The 22,323-nt window shown below is 43.8% G+C and overlaps 1 protein-coding gene across 6 annotated transcripts in view; it reads left to right on the top strand.

The window, feature by feature from the left end:
* npy2rl (neuropeptide Y receptor Y2, like) overlaps positions 1-22,323 on the top strand; it is a 174,967-nt gene that overhangs the window by 89,399 nt on the left and 63,245 nt on the right. The window contains exon 1 of one of the 6 annotated variants that reach the window (XM_033609787.2): positions 3,337-5,434. The exons of the other annotated variants lie outside the window; for them this stretch is intronic. The gene's annotated coding sequence lies outside the window, so the exon portion shown is untranslated. Of the gene's footprint in view, positions 1-3,336; positions 5,435-22,323 lie in introns of those variants that run through there. 6 annotated transcript variants of the gene reach the window in all.

The following is a 22,323-nucleotide window of genomic DNA, read 5'->3' as shown; positions in this document are numbered from 1 at the left end:
ACTGGTAGGTAGTTTAATCTACATTATTACCTAATCATTAATTATTTTAATTATATTTTGTGTTAATGATTTGAATCTGTACAGTAACTTTAGTTGTCAGATAAATGTAGTGCAGTAAAGAGCACAATATGTCCCTCTGAGATTTAGAAGAGTAGAAGTATAAAGTAGCAGAATATGGAAATATTCATGTGAAATATAAATACTTCAGTAAATGTTCAGCCTGCGCCTGATATTCCACAAAAGACATCTTCAAAGACTCGTGAACTTCAGTCTCTGCAGTTACAGCCTGTGGCATGATGGGAATCGGCGTCCACAACATGAATTTTCTGGAGCTCCATTGTGGTGTTAATCTTCATCTTTAAAAGTGTTTCTTCAAACAGGTGGTCAGACACGACTGCGACATGCCAACGCCACACGTTCACACCTTCACATGACAGCACACACACATACTTAATGCATCACCAAACATCTCAGCTCTGACACTCAAACTCAGCATGCAACATCCTCACGACACACAACACATCCATGCATGCAAACACACACTCTCACACATAACACACACACACACACACACACACACACACACACACAGATGACAGCACAGATCTGAACCGAGCTTCTTGATGATACTCACACATGACTGCTCGATGTAAACTGTGACCCACAGCGGCTGGTGGGATCCAGATTCTTAAAATTCTTGTGCGAGTGTCACTTTGACTTTCATCATCAGGCTCCTTGGGGCACTTTTATTGTGAAAGAGCAGCACAGTTCAGCTTTAATCTGACTCATTAATATACATGAGGAGGACTTTATAGAGGTTTTATTCCTATTATGCATTCATGGTGCTTTTATTGGTTTTACTTTGCCTCATGTCATTTGAATCTCACTAAATTCTGCTCTGGTTTTAGTTTTACTTCATTTACATATTTAATCTGTTGTTCTTTTCAAAGTTGTTTTTTTAATTTGATATCTATTGTTTTTATACTATTGATAGAAAGTTTGAAGTTACATTCCTTAAGAATTCAGTCCAGGTCAATGCTGTGGTGACACCTGTGGGAACTGGTGGTAATAGCAGGTGCAGGTGTAGGCAGAGATGTGTTTTATCGCTCTGTTAGTAGTGAAAATTCACGATAACAAAATGTAAAGACACACTTCCTCCTTTGCCTCTCTCCACTGGAGTTGGAGATTCTCAGTCAAACGTCTGTAAGGGCTCTGACGGATGTGAAAAAGGCAGAAAATCGAACCTGTTTCGAGAAATTTTAATGATGGATGAAAGTTTTGGACTGCGAGAGAGCCTGGTCTCACTCCGAGGTCATCAAAATCCAATGCTTGCGCAGTGACTTGCAGCAACAGAAACCAATGAGAAAAGGCCAGATGAAGGATTAACTGATTAGAATTTGGTGGTCAGGGGTCAAAGGTCACTCTGACCTTGTCCATCTCATTTCCATGAATGCAATATCTCAAGAGAACCATAAGGGTCAAAGGGTCAAATTTGGCATGAACGTCCACTTGGGCTCAACAATGAACTGATTATATTTGATGGTCATAGGTTAAAGTCACTGTGAGCTTGCATCCGTCTTATTGTTGTGAACGCAATATCTCAAGAACACCTTAAGGGAATTTCTTTAAATTTGAAAATTTGAAACGTCCACCTGGACTGAAAAATTAACTGATTAGAATTTGATGATCGAAGGTCAAAGGTCAGTGTGACCTCACATAACTGAAGAATTCATTCACTAATTTTGACCAAACTTGACACAAGTGTCTGACAGGATAAAATAACTTGACTGTGACATCATCATGTTTTAACGTCAAATCTCAGGAACAGAAGGGGAGACATTTGGTCAGATACTGAATTGGTGCTGATTGTATAGATCTTCTGTGTGTGAAGCATCCATGTTTTCACTCACACTTGGCAGATCGGTGCAGGCATACAGGAAGTAACTGTACTTTTGCATTTTACTCAATTGTATTTAATCAAAGAGGAGAGAAACTTTATCCTCAATGTTCTGTTGTCTTCTTAACAAGAGTGTGATGTCACATCACATCCCGGGCACATGAGCACACATCTTGGTGCACGCAGTGTGCAGCACCTCATTAGTTCAAAGAAGACACTGACACAGCTACACTGACGAACACAAGATCATCATCTGAAGTCACTGAACTGGCCTGTATGTCAGTACAAAATATGACATGGAAAAGTTTGGCAGATCATTTGGCTAAAAACATTCAGCGGTGTTGTGTTCATCGTGGCTGACGACACAGGGACAAGAAGAATTTAAACAGAGTCTTTTACAGAAACACAGAGCTGTGATATCTTTATCCAATGCTGCCTGTGTGATGGATGAAGACATATTACCTTCATGCATGACTGGCTCTTATTTTACTGCACAGAACAATTTAAGCAGTCAGGCTGAAAGTGATTTATTTTGTGTCCGTGAGCTGTATTAACTGGAGTGTGCTGTACTGTACTGCTGCTGCTGAGGTGCATGAAGAAGTGGAGCATGAATGACAACATCATGTTTTCCTTCTTTCATTATGATGCTGTTGTTTTATTTGATGTACTCAGAGACGTATGAAGAGCGCTCTGCTGGCCTTCACTCTCTGGTCCTTCTGTTGCTCGGCTCCTTTGATCCACACTGAAATATATCTTAAAATTTGGTTCAGTCGTTTGTGCTTTCAAGAGGATGATCTCATGACTTTTCATGTGGCGCCACCAACAGGTCAAACTCTCCACTTGTCCTACACTTCAGTTCATGCAAGGACACCTCTGAATCTGATGTTCTGACAGAAACAGAACTTGTGTTGTTCTCTGCATCACTCTTGTGTTTTAAAGGTAACTTCAAACATCCACTTGGACTGAAGGATTAACTGATGACAATTTCATGGTCAAAGGTCAAAGATCAAGGTCACTGTGACCTTACTTCCATCCCATTCTAGTGAATGTGATATTTCAAGATGGCCATGAAGAAATTTCTTCAAATTTGGCACAAACATCCACTTGGACTCACAGATTAACTGATTAGAATTTGGCTGTCAGAGGTCAAAGGTCACTCTGACCTAGTCCATCTCATTCCCATGAATGCAATATCTCAAGAGAACCTCAAGGGTATTTTTTCAAATTTGGCACAAACGTCCACCTGGACTGAAGGATTAAGTAATTAGATTTTGTCGAATGTTGTCATCACAGCCATATCTCAAGAATGCCGGGAGTTTTTTTTTTTGTTTTTTTTTTAATATGGCACAAACGTCCACTTGGACTTAACAATAAACTGATTAGATTTTTTCGAATGTTGTCCTGAACGCGATATGTCAAGAATAGTGGGAGGGATTTTTTTTTTTTTTTTCAAATTTGGCACAAACGTTAACTTGGACTGAAGGATTAAGTGATTACAATTTGGTGGTCAAAGGTCAAAGATCAAGGTCACTGTGACCTTACTTCCTTCCCATTCTAGTGAATGTGATATTTCAAGACGGCCATGAAGAAATTTCTTCAAATTTGGCACAAACAGTCACTTATAATTAACAGTAAACTGATTAGATTTTGTCGAATGTTGTCCTGAACGTGATATCTCAAGAATGGTGGGAGGGATTTATTTTTTTCCAAATTTGGCACAAACGTCCACTTGGACTGAAGGATTAACTGATTACAGTTTGGCGGTCCTACACTTCACTTCATGCCAGGACACGTCTGAAACTGATGTTCTGACAGAAACAGAACTTGTGTTGTTCTCTGCATCACTCTTGTGTTTTAAAAGTAACTTCAAAGCAGTCTCACTCTGAAGTCAACGAAACCCGCTGCTAGGTCAGTGACTTCCGGCAAGTAAACAAGACCTTCCTTTCATGTTGGCGTGATACACGGCCGCTCACTGTTATTCTGTTATTCTTTAATGGTGCCTGGCAGCATCGGGGGAAACATGGACGACAACAAACGTTAAGGGGCAGAAGTCTGAGCAGGGCGGGAGGGCTGATGGATGAGACCAACTACTTCTGACTTTCACCCAGGAGGCTCCAATATTGTTCCTAACAAAAATAAAACACTGATCTAACTATCATTGGTAGAAAAGACTGAAGCACAGCAGAGCGTCTCCATCCGTCCATCATCAGCTGGTCTGCTGCTGCACGCGCTCAGTGATGTTTACGCAGCGGCGGGCCAGCAGCGTGAGGGCACAGCCATGTAATGTTTGACAGAAAATTGCTCCATGATTGTTGCCGACACACCTCCTGCCTCCCAACCACCAAATAAACCCATCATGACACCAGGCAGAGCTGGCAGGGTGGAGTAAACATCACATTTACACATTTATCAGGGCTGAAATACACACACACACACACACACACACACACACACACACTGGGGAGGATTTACAGCAGCTTTACATTCAGAGGACTTTATGTTAAGAAGATCTTTCTCACTCATTCAGCATCTCCCTCATCTGCACTCCTTATCAAACCATCCTTCTCCTCCTCTCCTCTCTGATCCTTCCTCTGCTCTCCTTTCCTTCCTTCCTTTTCTCTTCACCTCCTCCCCTTTCCTCCTGTTTCCTTCTCCCTCTTTCTTTCCTTTCCCTCCACCCTCAGCTTCCTTGTTCCTCTTGTTCTCCTCCATCTCTCTCCTTTTCCTTTTTTTCCTCTCCTGCTTTAATCCTCCTCTCTCTCCCTTTTCCCAACAACCACAACTTGCTCCCCTTTCCCCCTCTTTCTCCTCCTCTCCTTACAGAAATCCTCCCTCTCTCTAAAACCCACTCCTCTGCTCCCTCAGTTCGCCTCCACCCCCATAAAGAAAAAAATCTCCTCCCCTGATCCTCCACTCGCTTTTACGCGCCGTGCGTAAAAGCTTCACTCTCGTGTCCGTGTCCAGAGCGCACGGACGGAGAGAGCAGAGAGAGGAGAAGAGGAAGAAGAGGAGGAGATCGTTCGCGCTTTAAATCCCAAACTAAACGCCTCCCCTTCACTCTTCTTCTCTGGTGCTGAGGACGGTGCGTGTGTCTGTACACACCGGGCACGTGGCCGGATTGACAGGCGGGTTCCGTTGATCCAAAGTGACCGGGACGTGGATGTGAGCGCAACTGTGGAAGCGACCGTGAGGACTGGCACCCCGCTGAGCTCTGACTGCTGCCAGTAGAATATAAAGTGGCGCGAGGAGGTTCTGGTGAGACGGACGCGTGAGGATCCAGAGGATGATGATGAGGATGATGATGATGATGATGAGGATTTAAACACACACACACACACACACACACACACACACACTCACACGCAGTGAGGCGCGTGTGTGGATCTGACATCAACATCTGGCTCTTTTTATGGACTGCACCGGAGCCGCGCGGCTGTCCTGCGGGGGGGACAGAGAGCAGCCAGCCGGGATCCGTGAGCGCTGCCGGGACACCAGCTCCGCGCTAACCGAGCCGGAGGCACGCGAGCAGACAGAGAGGTCAGTGTGTCACTCCACGCGCACACACTCACTATAGGAGATACATAGGCGCAGAGGAGGCGTGAGACAGGCGCACATCTGGAGGAGAGACGTACAGTAGTTCACGTGCGCGTCAGACGACAGAGATGTGCAAGGCAGTGCTGCACGCGGGCGCGCGCGCACATGTAGAAAGACGCACGTGCATTCAGAGAACGAAAACACTGGAAATAAGGAAACCACGTATCTCCAGGAATTTTATTTTATATGAAATATTCAGATGTTTTCAGCCAAAAATCAAAAATAAAATAATAATAATAATATAAAAATAAAATGATAAACTAAGAGCATCATTTATTGCTAAATATAAACTCGGAGCTCCTCCTCCTTCATTTCTTCTTCTGTGGTCCCCACTTTAATTCCCTCCCCTCTGAGGTTGGTTCCCCTGTGGGAGGTGGCTGTCATTTCTTTTTGGGGATTTGAGCTCCTGATGATTGAAGCGTTGCATCATTTAAACCTGCTGGGAGCTTTTCATACAGATCTTCTGTCTGACTCTCGCCTCACTTTGATGTTTTCATCCAGCACCTGTAAAAGTTTTTGGATGTGAGCTCGCTCCACCTGCTTCTGTGTGTCATTACTTATTGCCCATTTATTTCCCTCATCCGTCCCATTGTTTCTGGTATTTTAATTTTTGTTTTGTTGTAATGTGGAAAGAAAGGTTTCTACAAACTGGCTCTTTAAACACTCTGACATCTCTACATTTATCTCAAGGCAATTGAATCAAACGCAACTGGACTTGGTTTTGTCTAAGAAGACATTTCACCTCTTATCCAAGAGGCTTCATCAGTTCATGCTTGTCTGACTAGGCTGGAACTAGTCTGACAAACTGGTGAGGAAGCACCCAGGTATTTAACCTCTGGGGAGGTCTTCACAAGGTCAATGATGTCACTGGTTCGTTAGTGCTCCAATGGTGAGTCAACGACATTTAACTTTAACAGCTTAACCTCTAAAAACAATGGTCGTTCACAAATGGCCTCACGTGAGTCTAACGAGTCCAACGACCACCGTTGCAGCAGGAGTTTCAACGACTGTCGTTGACACACCATTGGAGCGCTAACGAACCAGTGACATCATTGGCCTTGTGAAGACCTCCCCAGAGGTTAAATACCTGAGTGCTTCCACACCAGTTTGTCAGACTAGTTCCAGCCTAGTCAGACAAGCATGAACTGATGAAGCCTCTTGGATAAGAGGTAAAACGTCTTCTAAGACAAAACCAAGTTGATTCATTTGCCTTTAGATAACAATGACCTGGATAAATGAGAATATCCACAGGCATCTCTTCATGTAATGCATGAATAGTCCCCATGTGTGTATTCCAGACCTGCGTGTGTATGACAACACATGACTCCTGGGGATTAATAAAGACAAAAGGTTGGCTCTGGCATTTTGGCTCAAACCTCCCACCACCATTGATCACACACATGTAGGTCACACATATGATGCATCTCACATTCGAGGGGACACGTGTTCAAGATGAGCTCTGGGGTTGATTTCTAAGCGTCATTTCCTGCTCTCCAGTAAATCTTTATGCACCAGTTTGATCCGTTTGCATCTAATCACAGTGGTCAAGTGTCAGAGGACATGTTTCAGTCACAAGAGAAGAATGTTTATTTACATGTGCACATAAGTGTTAAGACGCCATCGTGATGTCATCTACTCCAGGAGGGTGTAGATATATAGTAGATCAGGGAGTCTAGATGCTGGTGGTGAAGAGCAGTGGGCTCTGGATCAGCTGACAGGAGCAGAGAGGAGAACAGGTTTAAAGTTTGGCAGCAGCGACATGAGTGGCTGAAGGAGATTGTGGCACAGTCTGATTGGCTGGGAGAGGGCACACCCATCATCAGCTGATTGGAGGGAAAGAGAGAGCTGTGAATGGATACAGAAAATCTTCCTGACTGAACTTCTGAACCCCTGCTGAGCACATATACGTGACAGGCTTGACAGCGTCCATGTTACAGAGACACTGTTCTTTCTCTGATCTTCTTACAGACTTATATTATGACACGTTCACCATAAAATGACCTGGTGATCCTGATTCATGTAACCATAGTAACCCTCTCCTGCCTGCTCACGGCGAGAGGAGACTGAGTGACTCTGAGCAGCCAGCAAGTTTGTAAAAGGGTGTGAAAAGTTCGTGTTAACTCTGCGCCTCCCTCGTGCTTTGTGTTTTCCATCTTGGCGCACTTTCTGTCGACGCTGTTTAGTGACGGCACTGAGCCCAAAGGGGGAGGGGCTTAGAAATATGATTGTCCCCGCCCAGTGTCAGTTCATCACATCGTCATTCCGACCTCGTCACACTTGAGATATTGCATTCATGAGAATGAGATGGACTAGTTCAGAGTGACCTTTGACCCCTGACCTCCAAATTCTAATCAGATAATCTGTGAGTCCAAGTGGATGTTTGTGCCAAATTTGAAAAAAAAAAAAAAAAAAAAAAAAATCCCTCCTGCCATTCTTGAGATATCGCCAAATTTGAAAAAATTTCTTCATGGCCGTCTTGAAATATCACATTCACTAGAATGAGATGGAAGTAAGGTCACAGTGACCTTGATCTTTGACCTTTGACCACCAAATTGTAATCACTTAATCCTTCAGTCCAAGTGGACGTTTGTGCCAAATTTGTAGACTTGAGATATTGTGCTCTAGGATGGACGGGTAAGCCGAAACATAATGCCTGCGACCACAGCTATCACCAGCACAGAGGTGTTGTGTCCAAACACGTCCTCACTGTGACCTCGTCACATGTCCACGTTTGGTCATGGACTTTCCACGTCCACATATGACGTCCAAGGTACCCTGGGTGTGTTGGTTGTTGACGTTCTGGGACGCCGTGTCAACTTCAGCCTGTTACATGCATTGTCTGTTTTCAACATACACTTCCGTTTTCACAGGAAATGTACAGTTTGATACAGTCTCTTTCAAAATAAAAGCACTACGTCGGTACAACAGCGCCAACTGATGTTTTTTTCCTTCAACAACACACACGTGGTTACGTTTAGGAAAAAAGAACAGGGTTTGGCTTTACAATCTTACAGGAGGTGAACACCGTGTGAAAGTCAGTTTTTCACTTATGTTAAAGGGATAGTGCACCCAAAAATGTAAATTCAGCCATTATCTACTCACCCATATGCCGAGGGAGGCTCAGGTGAAGTTTTAGAGTCCTCACATCACTTGCAGAGATCCAAGGGGAGAGGAGGTAGCAACACAACTCCACCTAATGGAGGCTGACGGCGCCCCAGATTCAAACGTCCAAAAACACATCATTGAAACCACAAAATATCTCCATACTGCTCGTCCGTAGTGATCCAAGTGTCCTGAAGCCCCGACATAAAAAGCTGTTTGGAAAAAAGTCATTTGAACTCTGTTTTTAGCCTCATTGTAGCCTGTAGCTCTGACTGCCTCTCTGGACACCGCGCGTGATGGAGATATTTTGTGTTGCTACCTCCTCTCCCCTTGGATCTCTGCAAGTGATGTGAGGACTCTAAAACTTCACCTGAGCCTCCCTCGGCATATGGGTGAGTAGATAATGGCTGAATTTACATTTTTGGCTGCACTATGCCTTTAAAGGGAAGTTGTGAAAATATTCTCAAAATAGCGCACACTTTGACTGACACTGATTTTTTTAGGTGGCTAAAATGTCGTACCCTGTTCAGCAGTTTTGCTCAGCTTCCACGTAGGTAACACACTGACTGTGGGGAAGTGGCTCATGCAGCCCCACTTAAAAATCAGAACTATCCCTTTAATGCTGTTTAATGAGTGAGACAACAGGGCACACACACACACACACACACACACACACACACACACTCTTATGCTCTGTGTGATAAGGAGAGCCGAGAGGACGCTGTTTAAATATTAAACCGCCAATTCCAGCAGAAATAATCTGTTCACTCAACTTCTCCTGAAATGATTTGCTCCATAACTGATTCACAACTTTAAGCCTTTGTGTGTGTTTGTGTGTGTATGTGTGTGTGGGCATCACACTATTGTCGTACCACCTGCAGAAACAGTGTGCACAGAAGTCTGTATGAGCTTCTACCGGAGCATCAAGCGGAGAGAAGAGTCCAGTGTGTGTGTGTGTGTGTGTGTGTGTGTGATGAGGAGTAAACATCAGACGGGAAAAAGCCTGAATTCAATTTCAGTTGAAGCTCTTCTGTTAAAAAAAAGGGATCCTATCAGATGGTAATGAGGCGCAGTGTTTTCCTCTGCGCGCTGACAGCTGGTGACCCACTTCTAATAATTTATCACCCGGACCAAATTTTAATATCTTCAAATGCCGCACTTTGTTCCCAGAGACTGGAGCCATGACTCAGAGGGTCGGGCCCATCAGCGCTCGCATGATGTCACAGTTTATCCAGGAACTCGTCACGTCTCGTGCTTTGTGACAGAAGTGAGGTTCTCTCTGAGCTGTGTGGTCAGATCTGTGCTCTGCAGATAAACACTTTATTTCTCTTATGGAGAGGAAGAGCGATGAAGAGCGACCGTGAGCAGAGCTCCTCTGCGACCGAGGCTCAAGTGCTTTTTGTCTTGCAGCTGAGAGCGAGGCCCCTCTGCTGAGGGCCCAGAAACATTTGATACAAAGGACGTGTTTGTGCTCCGAGTTCGGTTTGAGTCATTTCTTTAAAGCTGCTCTTCAGTGGAGCTGCTGTGGTAACACCTGTTCTTACCTGAACTGTGATGTCATCGTGTCAGGGACAGCAACATGTGCAGCTGTGGCCCCGAGCACAAAGGAAAGGAAGGGAAGGATGAGAGGAGGACGCACAGGGAGAGGCGGAGGAACAGAAGGAAAGGAGGAGGGAAGGAGAGGAGATGAGTCAGGAAAGGAATGGAGGACATAAAGATCGACAGGAGGAGGAAGGACATTAGGAAGTAGAATGGTGGGGTACAGGAAGTAGGAAAGGAATGATGATTGAGATGCATGCAATGATTATGAGTGCAAAAGGAAAGGATAAGAGCAGACAGGGAAGGAAAGGAGGAGTCGGGAAAGGATAAGAACACTTAGGGAAGGAAAGGAGGAGGCAGGAAAGGAAAGGATGAGAGCAAGTAGGAAAGGAAAGGAGGAGGCAGGGTAATGGAGGAGAAGATGTGGAGGTAAAGGAGGAGGCAGGGTAATGGAGAAGATGTGGAGGTAAAGGAGGAGGCAGGGTAATGGAGGAGAAGATGTGGAGGTAAAGGAGGAGGTAGGGACTGTGAGAAGTGGGCATAGAAAGGAAACATGACATGTAACAAGAGGAAACACAGGGAACAAGAGCAGGAGGAAGAAAAGAAGGAAGAAGGAAAGAATCTGAACAGGCAGGGGAGGAAAAGAGGAGGTAGAAGAGAAAGGGAGGAGGTAGGAAAGGAAAGGACAGAGTAGGGGAATGGAGGAAAATAACCCCATTAGAGTGTGCAGAGTGAACATTTGAGAGTTGTGGCTGTGAGAAGCTTTTTAGAGCTCCGTCACTGAGTTGAACTGTTGAACTGGATGTTTACTGATGGAAACATGGATCGAACCTGCAGCTGAGTGCTGAACACGTTAACTAAGTGGCCGCAGTCCTGAGTCTGTAAGTGCTGGAAGACTTGCTGTGGTGGTGGTTAATGGGAGAGAGAAGAAGAACAGAAAAGTTCTGACACAAAAATGTGACTTTTATTATGTTCTGATTTTTAGTTAGTCTGACCTCTGTGGGCCTCAGTGATCGAACCATCTGAGAGGGTTAGAGGTGAAAAGTCTCTACGTCACTAGCCTAGCATGCTACACATGCTAGCACTGTACATTGTTATTAAAAGGCGTCAGTGTTGACTTCAGGACACTAACACTGGTCTCCATGTTGTGGTTTATGCAGTGTGAGCCGGCTGTTTTATAGCGACCTGTCACTGTTCTTCCCCACCCCATGACTCCGCCCACCAGTCCACCCTGTGGTTGTATGACTCCGCCCACAAGTCCACCTTGTGGTTGTATGACTCCGCCCGCCACTCCAGCCTGTGGTTGTATGACTCCGCCCACAAGTCCACCTTGTGGTTGTATGACTTCATTATTTTATCCTGTCAGACATTTGTGTCAAGTCTTGTCGTAATTAGTGAAGGTCACACTGACCTTTGACCTTTGACCTTCAAATTCTAATCAGTTTATTTTTCAGTCCAAGTGGACGTTTGTGTCAAATTTAAAGAAATTCCCTTAAGGTGTTCTTGAGATATCACGTTCACGAGAATGAGAACGGATGCAAGGTCACAGTGATCTTGACTGTTTACCTTTTACCACCAAATTTTAATCAGTTCATTGTTGAGTCCGAGGGGACGTTTGTGTCTAATTTGAACAAATTCCCTTATGGCATTTGTGAGATGTTGTACGCACGAGAATGAGACAGATGGAAGGTCACAGTGACCTTGACCTTTGACCTTTCAACACCAAAATCTAATCAGTTCATCTTTGAGTTCAAGTGCACTTATGAGCCAAATTAAAATAAAAATTAAAAAAATATCTCAACGCGTTCTTGGCATTTGTGAGATGTTGTACTCACAAGAGTGAGATGGCTGCAAGGTCACAATGACGTTTGTGCCCAATTTGAAGAAAACCCCGACCTGCATTCTTGAGATGTAGCGCAACAGACAGGACGTACAAGCTGAAAACATGCCACAACTATCACCGGCACAGAGGCATAAGACTTTGTAGACACGCAGGTGTAATGTTGAGGACAGCTTTGTCGGATGGAGCCAGTCGTTTGGGGAATGCATCCAACCAAAGAGTCGATCATCTCACGAGTCAACAGGGCGTTTGTGCCAAATTTGAAGACATTCCCTCAAGGTGTTCTTAAGGTATTGTGTCCATGAGAGTAGGACGTGTATGGACAACCTGAAACCAGATTGCCTCCAGCTGCAGAGGCACAGAGACAACACTAACACTGTGTTGCATCAGAGCTTCATTGACCCAAACTGAACACATAACAATAAGGACGAGGAAACATTCACAACAGAAACTCAAACATTCAGTGAAACAAAACTCGGAGTTTCTCCTCACGTCTCCAGCTGACTGTGACTGACTGAGTCTTCTGAGTGTTCTACAGCCGTTAAGCGTTCCCGGCAGAGTGATGCTCCGCTGTAACGCAGCTGATTGATTACAGCGAGGCCGGCGCCGATGCATCAGCCTGATCAACCCATCGGTCTGTGTCAGGCGCTGAGCTCGCTGTGATGGGTCCTGACGGCAGGAGGTGCAGCTCCAGTCACTCAGCTGTGACAGACCTTTCCTCCAGCCTCTTGGTCTTTTTCAGGCTGATGTGATTTGCCTGTTTTGTCATTCTGAACAGAAGCAACGCTGCCTCCTAGCAATTTAGTTGTATTTGTGCGTGTAATTTCTTGGAGGCAGCGTTGCTGCCTCCAAGAAATTACACGCACAAATACAACTAAATTGCTACTAAAATGGATTTGGAAAAACATGATGATGCCCAAATTGCATTATTGAAATCAACATAATGAGAACATGTTTAGTTTAATTTGTTTTTATAAAACATCCACTGCTTTAATGTTTGTGCGCTCGCAGCACTCGCTGAAAGTTTGGGGAAAAAATTGTTCATTAACATTCAGCCAAAACCACCATCTTTACCTGACCTTAACTAAAGTGCTGGCAAACCAGTTTTTTAGAATATTAACACAAAGTCAAGGAGACACTTTGACAAACAGGGACATGTGAATACACTGCAGTTTGAATAATTAAATTGTTGTTGTGCCAGTGACTGATTCTTTGTGGAGACATTATGGTTTGGTTAAATGTTAACACAGTCAATACGTCTTCCCACAATTAATCAAGAACACATAACCTTACCTGAGTGCCTGTAGTGCCACAACACAACACTAAGTGGTTCCTTCATGGTTGTTACAAACAGATGTAACAAGTGCAACATGAGCTGCTTGTCATAGCTGGGGCTGCTCTTGACACAGTGGTCAGCAGGTAGGTTTAGGGAACAGACGTACTTGGTTAGGGTTAGGAAAAGCTCATGGTTGGTGTTAGTCATGTGAGTCCACTGACTATAGCCAGAAGAAAATGTCGGCATTATTCACTTCTATGTTTTATATGCATCTCATCAATGTTTCGAAGTGATGTAGTTCATGAGCTGAGCAACAAATCGCTGTGTTTCCGGACGCTCTGAAGTCACCAAGTGTGGTTGTTTATTAGGAACCCATTGCTGTTTTTGCACCAGGTATAGCTCCACAAAAAGTGGTTGTTAATAACGAACACATGGCGCATTTCCTGCAAGAATAGCACCATGAAGAGCGGTTGTTTTTTTACTGATACATCGATACATTTTCGTCTGAGATAGCGCCACGAAAATCGATTGATTTTATTGAGGCATTGCTGCGTTTTCGTCTGAGATAGCGCCACAAAAATCGTTTGATTTTATTGAGGCATTGCTACGTTTTGGTCTGAGATAGCGCCACGAAAATCGATTGATTTTATTGAGGCATTGCTGCATTTTCGTCTGAGATAGCGCCACGAAAATCGATTGATTTTATTGAGACATTGCTGCGTTTTTGTCTGAGATAGCGCTACGATAATCGATTGATTTTATTGAGGCATTGCTGCGTTTTCGTCTGAGATAGCGCCACGAAGAAGGTTGGTTTTCCCAAGATATTGCTGTGATTCCTGCTGAGATATTGCCACAAAAGCAGTTGACCTTTCGCTAAACTATTGCTACGTCTCCAGCCAGGATGGTGCCACAAAAGTGAGTTGTTTCTTTTCTGTGCCAAAGACATCCCGGCATTTCCTGCTGGAATAGAAGCTGATGGTTTTTTTGCCGAGACATCGCTGTGTTTCCTGCCGGGGTCGTGCCACAAAAAGCAGTTGAACCTTTACTAAGCTATTGCTACGTTTCCTGCCATGATAATGCCAAGAAAAAATCATGTTTTTATGGAGACAATGCTGTGTCCTGCCAGAATATTGCCACCAAGAGCGTTTCTTTTAAGCCAAAACATGATCTTTTGGTGGTTCTTGTGCCTAAACTGAACCACACATTAACCACTGCGTTGTTGAAACGTTAAGTTCAAAACATCCACGACATAATCCTGTACATATATAACATATCTCTGGTTTGCAGAAACATTCAATGCCAACATTTATTCTTGTGATTGAGTTGCAGCAACTGACTCGACAAATTAACTCGACTTTGACTTTTTTAGTTTTACACGGGACACAAACACCGGTCTCCTGGGTCAAAGTCCTGTGCTTGTTTGACCAATCCACCTCCCTCCAACCCTCCTTAAGCAGCCTTACTTTCTGGCTCTGTATCCCACATCTGTTGTTCTACATATCTCATGACTCAGATGGGTTTATAGTGAAGTTGGTTAACAGCCCTGTGCGTCTCATACAGACGCTAACGGGTGCCTTGTCCATCTGTATCAGACGCTGAGGGGTGCTGCCTAAATGGCGCTTTTTGACGTCCTGGGAGTGAAACCAGTCTGACAGAGAACGTTTTGTTTGTTACATAATTAACAGCATTTTCTTATTATATTGATGAATAATAATTCTGGCAGCATTCCTTGAAAACATACATTATATGAGGTTTTACATTAATATATAAAAGTAATTTCAAGGCTGCTTTCAGGTTGATTAAATCTACTTCACATAGCTGCGAGTGTGGCTGTGGAGTCTTTGTCTTATTAAAAAGTCAAAGCAGGAGGTTTCATTAGAACCAGTGAAGTATTAATGTTTGAATGGTTATGATGGTGCAGTGTCATTAGTCTAATCTGATACATTATCATTAAGGGAAGCTGAGATAAAACTGTTCATCCTGAGGGAAAGTGCTGAGCAGCAGCTGCAGCACAAAGTGGGATGAGTGCAAATATGAAAGATAATGAGGTTTAGAGTGGAATCATAAAAATGTTTTGTCTTTCTGCTATTAACTAAAACGTGATAAAGATTTGATGATAACTGTCAGAGGTTCACCGATTTGGCTCCAAACTGTGACCAATCAGAAGCCAGCACAGTGTGACCGGTCAGCGGGCGTCACGACAGCGAGCAGTCTGGCGTAGCTTCTCCCCTCAGAGACCTGAAAGCAACAAGTGTATCCGTTTACACGCATCACAAAAGCCTGCAGCTCTCCTGCTGTGCTGAGGCCCTGCCGGCAATCACCGCTTAATGGCCCCCCACCGCGAGTGTGTGTGTTAGGTGAATACCAGCACACACACACACACACATACACACATCTGCATATAGGAAATGCAAAGACACACACTGGGACTCAGAAAATAGAAACAATGCCAGCAAGCATCGACTCTCTCTGTTTTTATTGTCTCAGTGTCTTGAGAGTTTCATGGCTGCAGATGGCGTGCAGTTAAAGTCACAGTACAGTGAGACACACACACATACACACACACATGCAGAGGCAGGATGATCTAATGGCTGCTGGCAGCTGCGCTTCAACACGCAATTTTTCCCCTCGAGACAGAAAGCATCCCGTTTTAGCCCCGCCCTCCACCATGTGTCATCACGTGTCAATCATCCTGATGGCCATCCTCTGTTCCAGAGGGGGTCAGAAACCCCGCCCACCCATGGTCGCGTGTGCTAAAGAGGCAGGCGATGGCGTGATGTGAGGAAGAAGTGAGGACAGTAAAGAAGAGAAGGAGACAAGTGAATGAGGACACATGTGTTTGAGAGGAGGGAGGAGAGGAGGGGGGTGCAGGGAGTGGAAGAAAAGAGGTAGCAGGGAGGAAGAGGAGGAGGAGGAGGAGGGAAGGAAAGAAGAACAAAGGATAGAGGATCAGGTATAGGGCAGGAGAGGAGGACATAAGGAAGCACAGGAGGGGGATGGAAATTAGGAAATAGGGAGGGTGGGTAGAGGAGGTAGGGAAGAACAAGAAGAGGTACGAGGGGAGAAGGGTGGAGGTAGGGAAGGAAAGGAGGAAATGATTGGAGCAGGTACAGAAGAGAAAGGGGACCTATAAGGACAGGCAGGAGGAAGGAAATGAGGACGTATAGCAGCGGAGTTAGAGTAGGTAAGGAAAGGAAGAGGCAGGGAAGAAGAAGAGGAAGTAAGGAGGTAAGTGGGGGGGGGGGGGGGGAAGAGGGTAATGGAGGAGGAGATGTCGGGGAAAGAAAGGAGGAGACAAGGATATAGAGATGTAGGTACAAAGAGGGGAAAAGGGTGAACAAGAGGAGGTATAGGGAAGTAAAGAATAAGGGAGAGAAGGAAAGTAGGAAAGAATAGGAACAGGGATGAAAGGAAGGAAGGGGTGGGGGAAAAGAAAGGAATGGAAAGGAAAGGAGTTAAGGAGAGGGCGCAAAGGAAAGGAGAAGGTAGGACAGGATAGGAACAGCTAGGGAAGGAAAGGAAGAGGTGAGAGGAAGGAAAGAAAAGGAGGAAGTAGTATGAAGGACAGAGGGAGGGAAAGGAAGAGGTGGGGATATTGGGGAGTAGGTACAAGGAGAAAAGGGGAGAACAAGAGGAGGTAGGTAAAGAGGAGGTATAGGGAACAAGAGCAAAACAGGAGGAAGCAGGGAGGGAGAAAAGGAGGCAGCAAAGGAAGGGAGAAAGTAGGGAATGACAGGCACAGGTAGGGGAGAAAGGAATAAGGTAGGACAGCAATTTAAGGAGGTAGGGAAATGGAGGAGATGGGGAGAGGGAAAATAGAGGGTGGTAGTGAGAGAAGTAGGTAGGGAAGGAATGAAAGAGGAAGGAAAGGGAATGAGAAAGAAGGAGAGGTTAGAACCAGGTAAGGAAAGAAAGAAGTGAAGGAAATGAAGGAGGAGGTGGGGAAGGAAAGGAAGAGGTAGGAAAAGGAAAGCGTAGGTAGGAGAGGTCGGGAGCAGGTAGGGAAAGGAGGAGGTGTAGGGAGCAACAGGGAGAGGAACAAAAGGAGGAGGCAAAGAAAGGATGCCGCAAAGGACAGGAACAGGTATAGGGAAGGAGAGTAAGAGGTTGGGGGAAGGAGAGAAGGAGGTAAGAAAAGAGGGAAGGAGGGAAATGGAGGTGAAGGCAGGGAGGGAGGGAGAGAAGGAATTCAGAAAAAGATGTAGGAAAAGAAAGGAGAATGGAGGAAAGGATATGAGCATATAAGGAAAGAAGGAGGCAAGTCAGGAAATGGAGGAGGACGTGTGGATGAAAAGCGGGAGGGAGGGAGAAAGAGTTGGAAGATAGAAAAGGAGGTAGGGAAGGAGCAAAAGACATAGGAAAGGAAAGGAAAGGAAAGGAGGTAGGGATGGAAGAAAGGAGGTAGCAAAGTAAAGGTGAAAGTAGGAACGAATAGGAACAGGTATGGGGAAGGAAAGACAGGTGGAGGAGGAGGTAGGAAAGAGGGAGCAGGGATATTGAGGAGGAGGTGGGGAAGGAAAGAGGGAGGGAGGGAGGGAGAGGAGGAATTTAGAGAAGGAAGTATGGAAGGAATGGAAGAGATAATAGAGGAAAAGAGAAAGAAGGAGAGGACAGGAACAGGTTATAAAAGAAAGGAAAGGAGGAGGTATAGGGAACAACAGATACAGAGAAGGTAAGACATGGCAGTAGGGAAGGAAATAAGGAGGCAGGAAAGGAGAGGAAAGTAAAAATGGATAGCAGCAGGTATCAGGAAGGAAGGAAGGAAAGGAGGAAGCAAATAATGAAGGAAATGAGAAGGTGGTGACAGAAACTTTAAGGAAGTAGTAAAGGAAGTAGAATCAGCAGATCCTTCCTTCATGCCCGTCCGTCTGTTCCCTCCTTGTGAACACGATATCTCAAAAATGCCTCAAGGGAATATCTTATAATTTGGCACAAACGTCCACTTGGACGCAAGGATTAACTGATTAGAATTCGTAAGTCAAAGGTCAAAGTCGCAGTGACCTTGTGTCCATCTAATACTCATAAACACGATATCTTAAGAACACCCTAATGAAAATTCTTCACATTAGGCACAAACATTCACACATCCACTTGGACTTAATGATGAACTGATTAGATTTTGGTGGTCACAAGTTAAAGATCAAGGTCACTGTGACCTCATTTGTTTTATTCTTGTGAACGCTACATCTTTAGAACACCTTGAGGGAATTTCTTCAAATTTAGCACAAACGTCCACTTGGATTCAAGGATGAACTCATTAGATTTTGTTAATCAAAGGTCAAGGTTGCTGTGACCTTGTGTCGGTGTTGTTCTAGTAAACATATGTCAAGAGCACCCTAAGTCAGTTTCTTCAAATTTGGCACAAGAGTTCATACGTCCACTTGGACTAAAAAATGAAATTATTAGATTTTGGAGGTCAAAGGTCAAGGTCACTGTGACCTCATTTGTTTTATTGTAGTGAATGCGATATCTCAGGACACCCTAATGAAAATTCTTCAAATTTGGCATAAACGTTCACACATCCACTTGGACTTAATGATGAACTGATTAGATTTTGGTTATCAAAGGTCAAAGGTCAAGGTTACGGCAACAAAAATATGTGGTTAGGTTTAGAAAAAAATGGTTTGGCCATACATTCATACAGGAAGTGAACACTGGCCTCATGGGTGAGAGTCCGCCCTTGTTAAATGACACTGCTGTCTGGTGGCGTTATGAACTGATGCCGCCTGAAGACGTATCACACTACCACAAAGCATGATGACATGGAAATCCCTCCAGTAGTTGTTAAGATTTGTAAGTCTGGACTGACCCCTGGTGGGAGAGCCTCGGTGCTGGCATGGCTGAAACAAATCTTTACTCATTTGCTGGACATTAATTACACTCTCCTCACTGCTTCATCTGCATCTTTTCTTTGCTCTCTCTTTGTTTTGTTCTTAGAAACCTAAAAATAGTCTGCGTGTCTGCTTTGACTCTGCACTGACAGGTAGCTACACTCCCCTCATTAGTGTTTCAGCGGCAGGGTAACAACGGTGAGCTTCAGGAATCTCACCTTCACCTCAGACAGCAGCAGAGTCTGCTTACACTGTTTATATCTGACATTTAAACACTACATGTAAAACACACCCTGCTTTGTCTACAACGTGAGATAAAGCAGGAGGAGAATCTGATCTGAGTGCTGCTGCTTATAGGATTAAACGCACTGAACAAACCGTTGGTGTACACAGTGAACACAGAGACACTCTCGGTGGTGTTTCTGTCAAGGCGCTGTTTGCCAGAAATAAAAGACACTTTGAAGTGTCTCTCTGAGCACGCACTATTCTCTATTGATGCTTCTTCCTTTAGGTATGTGGCCCAGAGTCCTGACAAGGTAACAGTGTTTTTACTTGTGAATTCCACTTTCCACTTGTCTGGTGGCCAAAACGTAACTCTGCTAACAATTGCTTTCAAAGACAGCGTGATGAGTGGATGATGCAAGTGATTCATTTCAGAAAATAAGGACATTTGTGACGTGTGACAACTGAGGAACGTTTGGTAGGTTAGCAGGTTTGTAAAAAGTGAGGACATTTGAGGAAAGTGAGAAACATTTTCACATTTGTGAGGACATGTTTTAAAGGCAGGATATTTTGGGATAATGAGGACATATTTGGAAAACTGAGGACACTTGAGGCTTTTCTGGACAAGCGAGAAGCTTTTGGAAAGTTAGGACATTTTGGCATAGTGAGCAGGTTTTTGAAAAGTGGAGACATTTGGGGAATGTTTGGACATATTAGAAAAGTTTGCACATTTTGAAGGACAAGACATGTTTGAGTGATGGGGACATAATTTGGAAGCGTGGGGACATTCAGGGACTGTGAGGACACTTTTTGACAAGCGAGGAGCTTTTGGAAAGTTAGGACATTTTGGCATAGTGAGCTGGTTTTTGAAAAGTGGAGACATTAAGAGAAAGTGAGGACGTCTAAGAAAAGTCTGCAAAGTTTGTGCACATGTCTGAAAAGTGAAGACATTTTGGGAAATTTAGGACATATGTCTGAAAGTTTCGGGCATTCAGGGACAATGAGGACACTTTTTAGATAAGAGAGGAGCTTTCTAAAGATAGGACATTTTGGCATAGTGAGCAGGTGTGTGAAAAGTGAGGACATTTGGGGAATGTTTGGATGTATTAAAAAAGTTTCCACATTTTCAAGGACATGTTTGAAAAGTGAAGACATGTTTGAGTGATGGGGACATAATTTGGAAGCGTGGGGACATTTAGGGACTGTGAGGACACTTTTTGACAAGTGAGGAGCTTTTGGAAAGTCAGGACATTTTGGCATAGTGAGCAGGTTTTTGAAAGTGGGGACATATTAGAAAAGTTTGCACATTTTCAGGTACATGTTTGAAAGGGTAAGACATTTTTGGAAAGTGAGGACATTTGAAAAGTGAAGACATATTTGGAGAATGAGAACATTTTCTGAAAAATCTGGATATTTTGCAGTAGTGAGAATATTTGTGAAAAGTGAGGACATTTCGGGGAATGTTTGGACATATTAGAAAAGTTTGCGCATTTTTGAGGACATGTTTGAAAGAGTAAGACATTTTGGGATAATGGGGACATAATTTGGAAAAATTAGGACATTTTCTGAAAAATCTGGATATTTTGCAATACTGAGAATATTCTTGAAAAGTGAGGACATTTTGGGGAAAATGAAGACAAAGTAGAAAAGCTGCGACATTTGCAAAACATTTGTGCCTTTTTGAGAATGTTTTAAAAGTGAAGAGATGTTTGGATAATGAGGGACTTTTGAGAAGTTTTTGGACGATAAGGATATTTGTAAAAAGTTAGGACATTTTTCAGGGGAAGTGAGGACAGTTTGGGGAGACATGGGTGATTGTGAATGTGAGGACATATTTTGAAATTGTTTTTAAAAGGTGGGGACACATTTCTAAAATGAGAACGTTTTAGGAACATTTTGACATTTTGAAAAGTTTGTGAAAATGCACTTGTAAATGAATCAAAAGTCAACAATGTGTTTTCTCTGTGTTGTATAATCATTTTACATAAGTCAAGTGTTTCCTGTACGACTTGATGTACAGTTATTTTTATATGTGCTGCCTTTCACTCATTACATGATGTACAGTCTTATTTATGGTCTCCGCATGTCGTTTGGTGCTTGACATGATTTGACGACGTGTTCGTTCTGCTCGTTGGAGCGAGTCAAAGCATATCAGCAGTCTGAGCGAGCAGAGAGGGAATAAAAGGAGGCCGACAGTTTAATTAAGAGGTCAGATTTGATATTGTCAGACATTTCAGCTCATTATCAGAAAGCACGCCGTTTACAAACGCAACGTTTCTCCCTCACTCTTCTGCTTCAGTTCTCCCCTCCTCTCTTGTTTTCATTTCATCACTTCTTTCTCAACATTTTTATTTTGTCTTTTTTTTTTGTTCCATTTCTCTTCTTCTTCCTCTTTTCCTTCCTCCCTTGGGCAACATGTCCAAAAGTATATGGACATTCCAGCCATGTGTAATAGTTTAAAACATTAATTCCACAACCATGAACACTCATGTGCTGCTCTAACAGCCTCCGCTCTCCTGCTTTCAGCCTTTCCACCAGATGTTATGCTGCTGCAGGGATTTGGTCCTATTCAGACACAAGAGCATTAATTAGGTCCAGCACTGCTCACAGTCTGTCTTCCACTTCATCCCAAATGTGTTGGATGGGGTTTTGCTCAATGCTCTGTGCAGGACACTGAAGTTCTTTTCATAGACTGAACAGAATAATGAACGTTCCCACCGTGACGTTACCCAGCAGACTGTGGACTCACGTTTTGAGACTTTGAGTTTGGTGTTTTTTCCATTGCCAGAGCCAGAAGTAACCATATTTGGATTCAATGGTGGAGCTAACCATAATGGTAGTTGTGAGCTCGGGTATCACGGTGCATTTGCACTCTATGATAATGCTTCTATTAGCTAGTAAATAACAGGCTTTTACACTGTTAAAATAAAATCATTTTACTGGAAAACCTGACATCCAACTCCTTAGAGGGTCTTTTTGTACAAGCCAACATTGAACATTGAACATTGAACACTGTGGTAAT

The sequence above is a fragment of the Epinephelus lanceolatus genome, chromosome 22, assembly GCF_041903045.1.
Source record: "Epinephelus lanceolatus isolate andai-2023 chromosome 22, ASM4190304v1, whole genome shotgun sequence".
Classification (NCBI taxonomy): domain Eukaryota; kingdom Metazoa; phylum Chordata; class Actinopteri; order Perciformes; family Serranidae; genus Epinephelus; species Epinephelus lanceolatus.
This window is presented reverse-complemented; position numbering and strand designations above follow the sequence as displayed.